The 7160-nt window shown below is 36.6% G+C and overlaps 1 protein-coding gene and 1 long non-coding RNA gene across 2 annotated transcripts in view; one reads left to right on the forward strand and one right to left on the reverse strand.

Moving 5' to 3' along the window:
• Positions 1–1814, reverse strand: part of LOC109541471 (amphoterin-induced protein 2) — a 32835-nt gene extending 31021 nt beyond the window's left edge. Inside the window, exon 1 of the mRNA XM_019910331.2 lies at positions 1731–1814. The gene's annotated coding sequence lies outside the window, so the exon portion shown is untranslated. The remainder of the gene's footprint in view (positions 1–1730) is intronic.
• Positions 1815–6866: 5052 nt separating this feature from the next.
• Positions 6867–7160, forward strand: part of LOC125505509 — an 18089-nt gene continuing 17795 nt past the window's right edge. The window contains exon 1 of the long non-coding RNA XR_007282229.1: positions 6867–6973. This is a non-coding gene — a long non-coding RNA (uncharacterized LOC125505509). The remainder of the gene's footprint in view (positions 6974–7160) is intronic.

The following is a 7160-nucleotide window of genomic DNA, read 5'->3' on the forward strand; positions in this document are numbered from 1 at the left end:
ACAATCTTTTGTTCCGAGAATCTAGATCTAGCACAAGAAAATTTTTGCAAATCAGCAGTAGAAGGTTAACATTTTTGGCAAACAAACAGCAAATTTGAAAAAGTTTCACAAAACAAAAAAGTGAACAACTGTGTTTGGTTTCAATTTTTTTATTTTTCGGCGATAAAATACAAAAGGCGTTTTGTTAAACCACATATTGACTCATACCGGGCTCACGAACAAAAAGATTCCTACGCATATCAAACAGCCTGTCTAGACTGTGCAAACCCCAAAGAGAAATCCTTTCATAAAATTGCCCTGCGCGGTTAATAAATTATTTGACTTATAATTACAATATTGTAGCTCGAAATACAATGGAAATACTTAATGAGATTCAGGCACCAATTGATAGTTGCTAATTATTCCAGCAGAAGTCTTATAATAAACGAACTTTCCCAGGCTCATTAGACGACTAATATAGGCTGAAAATATACCAAGGCAGCGTGTGTGAAATGCTAATAGAAATCTAGACTGTGAAAAGCAAAAACTTGTTATGCCTTTAATTGGGTTGCCTATAAAGCCAATATTTATTTGGAAACTGGATTTTCAAATTGACGCCACACAACACCAACTCAAAGCGCTTTCAGACGGAAAATTGGTTGTTAGCGTCATGCAAATTTGTGTCGTGTCCATCACTCTTAACTAGTCCAATTTGTATTTAAAATTTAATTAATCAACTAATTGAAAGCCACTGTAACTAAGCCAAAGGTTACCAAATTAGACTAAATCAAAAACAATTATTCTGTGAAGTTTTTAATTGGAAATTTCTACTTTTTACGCAAGAATGACTAAGGTCTTTAGCAATAAAAGAGGCAATAGCATCAGAAAGCTTATTATTGATAATTCATAGGTTTGTGTAACTCCCAGCTCAAGTTTCAAAAGAGTGAAACCAACCACGTTCAGAAGTGCTTCTGCTATGCAAATGTTAACCAATCGGGCATTTTAGTGTCTGGAAAACTGATAACAACAAATTGTTCTACTGCTACCAACATATTGAAATCACATGTATGAGCTGATAATCTTCCAAACAAGTATCAGTTATTCTTTAATTTTTTGTAGAAAACCAGCGAGCTAGAAAATATTTCAAACTCTAAACCTTTTTGTACTCTAAAAGACTCAATGGAAGGTATAAATATGTAATTCTCAAAGTGCGGATTTTGTTGCGGAATGATATGAGTGTCCCTAAAATTGTAGTCAAGTCTTTAAATTTTTCACAGGGCACATGGAGGCTGAAAAGCATAATTTCTCTGGAATTGGAGTCATTTATTGAAACGATTGAGCGACTTGAGCAGATCAAAATACTGAATTCCCATTTTTTCATTTTATGTGATCTTGAAACAGCTGTAAAGCGCGATTTTCATTTCAGATTTTATGGAAATGAGCTTTTCCATATCAATGATCCATATTTTATTAAATTTAAAAATCTCCTATTTGATGGCTGCGCCATTGAAAATTGGGAACAATATATAGTCAATTTTCAATCGCTTTTCAGAGAAGAGTCACCGGCAAAAAAATGATGACCATCCCGATATATAACATCATATAATCGTCCTCTACATAGGTATAGGAAACTGCTTGATCCAAAGAAGAAAAGACTTAAAGGATCATCTCAAAGACACGTGGGTAAAAAAACATAAACCAATAAGTCTCAGCTAACAAAAGAAGGTAGTGAAAAAGGATTGTGCACTTACAAGGTAATAATTTAGCGACGCAAAGCTGTCATCTCGCAGGTGAAAACGATTCATCTCCGAAATTTCCGTAACCTTTGCATATTTCTGAGAGCGGTTTCGCGTCACCGGATATAAAAGACTGGATTTCATGTTGAATATGACGACGCCCCTCGACGCCGGCCCTTCGGAAGGCGTCACTACGCCGGTCCACCCGGATTATTATCTTAAGTGGTCCTTGTTTCGGCCTTTTCAAAAGAAATTTTGACGGCAAGAGGCCCTCTTTATGATGATATATTATATAAAATAGGCATAATAAAAGGCCGCCGCTTTTGGCACCAAAATCCAGATCTTCGTCGGTGATTAATAAAATATAATTAAATTTTGTTTGAATTCATGTATAAAGATCGAGCCCTATTTATCTCGCAGTTGGCAGTGACAGAGTGGAACGTAAAGGACGAACCCCTGAAAAATAAAATTCTCAAGGTTTCAGCTACACATAAATAAAGTCGGTTGATGCTGTCCTAAAGTGTGAGTCTGTAGACGACGTTTTGAAGTCGATTTGCCGATTTGCACTCAAGACCAAAATGCAGTTGATTAGTAAAATTTGTTGTAGACGCAAATATGTGCTGAATTATTTAAATATTTGAAAGCTACCGACATTTTCAAATTATAAACTTCGTTTTAGATCAACTAACCGAAAATGTAGTGGGCAACATTTCCGAATTCTGTTTCTATTCATTCTCTATACTGAGGATAACTGTGTCCCAGATTTAACGCCTGGCTTACAAATTCCGGAGCTTTTGCTTGCTGACATTCCTTAGTCCGATTTAATTTTTTTTTATCGAATCATAGCTCTATTTTTGAATTAAAATGAAGGTACACAGACGAAAAAAATTAGTAGGCAAGCAAAATAAATGTAATAAACATAGCTTGCAGTGTCTAAATAATGTAATGTTTTCTTTGTCCAAGTTTAATTCTGCATGCGGGCACTATCACGTAAGTAAAATTTTGTTGCAAGCATAGAGCTGCCAATCTCTATTTAATTTGAGTTACGTTGTACTCCATAATTAAACAAAACAAAAAAAAATTTCTAAGACGCAAAAGCAAGAATACTTTTTCCTCAATAAATCTAAAACTTAGACAACCTAATGGACAAAACAAAGAGAGCGAGAAAACAAACGCAGATATTAACTTGTAACTAAATTTGGTTTCCAATCAAACAAATTATCATCGCAAATAAAAAAAAATATTTAATTAAATCTTGCACCGCAAATGTGACCAAAAAAATAAAAACATCTCGAATCCTCAGAACAAACAAACGAATAACCATTCAAATAAGTCAGAAGACACGAGGTTATCACATTGTATAATTTTTTGCTCTCTCGACTACGCGATTTTGCTCGCAGAAGATCCGAACTTAGCCAAGAAAGAAGTTCGAATTCAAATTTTATCCAAAAATAGACCTATTATTTATTGAAATAGTCATAGTCAGTTCAATTTGAGGCAATGTATAATTGGTATTCTTTAAATTGCTATATCCTATATCAATGTTACGTAGCTGTTTTAAAAAAATGCTTTTAAATATTTCGCATTCCGCAATGTTATTTGCGCTTCTAAAAATCTTCCTACCCACCTAAACACAAAATCAAAGAAGACGACTTCATTGAGTTCTTTGCAACACTGGGAACCCGTTTCATTGCGGCTGGCGACTATAATGCAAAGTCAACAAATGCAGCAAAAATCAACAATGAGGTCCAGGAATTGCAAATACCCGAGGCAGAGTGCTCTTCCAAACAATAGCTAAACATTTTTTAATCATCTGTCTTCAGGGCACCCAACCTACTGGCCCACAGATAGAAGTAAAAATCGAGACATATTAGAAATATGCGTTACAAGGAAAATTGCACAAAACTACCTGGAGGCGAAGCCTTGCTTAGACCTATCCTCGGATCACTCGCCGGTCTTGATTGAGTATACTTTTGCTATTACAAGTATAAATAATAAACCATCATTGTGTAATAAGTATGCTGTTTGGAGAGACTCGAAGAACTGATCGGAAAACATATACCAACTTACCAATTTGGCTTCAAACAATATCACTCGACTATTCATCCGCTATTTATTTTGATCAACAACATACAAACAACTCACCTAACTGACGGAAAGCCGGCATGTCTACTCATGGACATCAACAAGGCTTTTGATAGTGTCTGGCATAGGGGTTTACTATACAAATTATACAAACTCCACACACCACCATATAGACACCATAAAGAACACACACCATACACAAACCATAAAGAACATACCATAGATACACACCATAAAGAACTTATTAGAAAACACACAACCACAAGTACGTATTGACAACACACTCTTCTTTTCTTTTTCCCCTAAACAAGGGCTTCCTCAAGGATCCCCGCTCTCACCCTTTCTCTACAGTATATACTGCCATGACATATACAATTACAACTTTCGAGACGAAAATCAAATCGATAGAACGCCATACATATTACAATACGATGACGACACGGCACTTATTGTACACGACAAAACTACTGAAAAAGCGACTGAAAGACTCCAAAGACTAAAAAACAACACACTGACATGGTTTTATAAATGGAGACTAACGCTAAACGCGACAAAAAATCAACTTCTGCTCACGAACCACAGACTCAACGCCGACTCCCCCACAATAACTGCAGACGGAAAGATAACACAAGCGAAAAACGACGTAAGGTACCTTGGGATTACAATCGACCACAAACTTAAATTAACTAAACACACACGAAAAATCAGAACAGAAATGATAAATAGAACAAAACACTTTCGATCACTAACATACAAGGACAAATAAATTAGTACAAATACCGCAACAAAAATATACAAAGCGATCTGCAGACCCCTCTTGGACTGAGGACATATACGCATGGCCAACGGAACAGAAAGGACAAAACGATACGTACAAACAACAGAACAAATTGCATTAAGACTAATAACATAAATAAGACACCCCGAAAACCCACTGCACAACCCTTTCAACCAAGTAATATACGAACGCACAAACATGACAAAACTTTCGGAGACTACTACATTTACACACAAAATGGACAAACAACCCCCACAACTGGACCATACTGAATCCCCTTTGCCTCACAAAACCCACGAAACACTCCCGTTTTCGTTCCCCAACAGATTCTTTACTTGAACACCTACAAACGCAACTGAACTAAGGACTAAGATATGTTTCTTTTGTAAGCCAAAAATTTTTTTAAATTTTATTATCGCTGATTAATTTATTCGAGGGACAGGAATAGGAATCAATTTTAGAATAAGCTAGACACATATGTACTAAACAAGGGCAGAAATACCGATTGGGTCGATCTCCTTTTTCTGTAGAAAATAAAGATTATTTATATATATACTGTTTGGGACTCTTATGAAACATTTGTAAACGAGAACATTGACTTATCAATGCCATTCAAAACGGAAATGGATCTATTAATAGCGGTGGGAAAATTAACAACTACTATCCGAAAGGCTGCTTGGCTGTCTACTCCCACACACACTGCAAAGAGCGCAAACCTCTCTCCCAAAGTGAAGGAAGAATATGGCAAGCAACTAGTGATCAAATCCAAGTGTCAAAACAAAATTAAATCAATCCACTGAAAAATTTAAATGTCTTCTTAACGACTTAAAAAATAAATCTATTCAAAATTATTTAGAAAATTTAACACCATTTGAAGCGACAGACTACTCACTATGGAAAGCTGTCAAGAAATTACAGAGACCAACAACATTTGTACCGTCCATCAGAAAAACCGACAACAACTGGGCAAGAAGCGAGCAAGAAAAAGCGGACAAAATGTCTTCGCCGAACATCTATCAAGCGTCATTCAACGATTTCCGCCGGAAAATCAAGAGGAGGTCGAGGTCAATGAAAATGAACCAACAGAGGAGCAAAAATTGTTTTAGCTAAAAGAAGTTGAACAAATTATTAAACACCACATAAATCCCAAAAAGACGCCAGGGTATGATCTCATTACTGGAAGAGTCATAAAAGAGCTACCCGAAAAGGGTGTGAGACTGCTCACCTACATACTTAATGCTGCCCTTCGGTTAAGTGTCTTTCCGCCGCAGTGGAAGATGTATCAGATAATCATGCTTCCTAAACCTGGTAAACCATCCCAAGAGCTCACCTCATATAGGCCGAGTAGCCTCCTGCCAATACTGTCTAAGTTACTTGAGAGACTGCTGCAACAAAAAAGTCAACTAATTTTGATAATGAATAAAATCATATCAGAACAGCAGTTTGTTTTTGGAAAACACCATTCCAAAATCGAGCAAGTGCGCCGTGTGGTGGAGGTAATAAATAAAAATCTAGAAAATAAAACATTCTGCGCAGCTGCATTCATAGACGTCTCCCAGGCCTTTGATAAGGTTTGGCATAAGGGCCTCCTAGTGAAAATAAAACAAAAACTACGCGACCATTATCTGCTCCTAAAGTCTTACCTTACGGACAGGATGTATCAAGTCAGATTTGGCGAAGCTTACTCAAACCTCTACCCAATAGACTCGGGTGTACTACACGTTAGTATCCTGGGACCACTCCCCTATCTATTATATACTGCAAATTTGCAAATAACCGGGTTCACGACGACCGCCACATTTTCAGATGACACGGTAATCATGTCTTCCCATAAAAATAAAAACCAAGCCTCGGCTGACCTCCAAGTGGGATTGGATAAAATACAAAAGTGGATGAGAAGATGCTGTATAATCGCTAACGATACCAAGTCTGTACAAATCACTTTCACAACAAAGAGAGAGGTTACTGAGAGAGGTCCAGCAGCAACATTAAATGGCCGCAAATTACCACAAGCAGGCGAAGCGAAGTATCTGGGTATGCATCTAGACAAACGCCTCACGTACAAAAAACATATTTGGGCAAGAAGGAAGCAACTTGGTATCAAGTTCAGAGAAAGGTACTGGCTGCTCGGTCGCAGTTCTAAGTAATCATTGGAAAACACGTTACTGGTGTACAAATCAATCATTAAACCCAAATGGACATTTGGACTTCAACTGTGGGGATCGGCAAGCAATTCGAAATTCTACAAAGATACCAATCATCGAAATTCCATTGTGTAAATTTTCCCGTATAATGAAAATTGTTATAAGAAACGATTTATAGAGGGTAGGTCATTGGACTTAACTTCTGATGACAATGTTAAAGCCAAACCATTTACTAAATGTTATAGTAACAGGTAACTTCCATATTGATGAGGCGGATTCATTTTTTTACAAACTGCTTGTTTGGATGTTTCGCCTCAAAAATGTTTGTCTTTAAAAAATACAGTTTTTCCTCACGTCATACATTATAATGTACTAAATATATTATATATATACACACATAACTGACAATTTGCACACACGAGTTATCAGAGCGAATTT

This window comes from Dendroctonus ponderosae, unplaced genomic scaffold (assembly GCF_020466585.1).
Source record: "Dendroctonus ponderosae isolate FM_Combo_2020 unplaced genomic scaffold, Dpon_F_20191213v2 Dpon_F_20191213_1, whole genome shotgun sequence".
Taxonomy (NCBI): domain Eukaryota; kingdom Metazoa; phylum Arthropoda; class Insecta; order Coleoptera; family Curculionidae; genus Dendroctonus; species Dendroctonus ponderosae.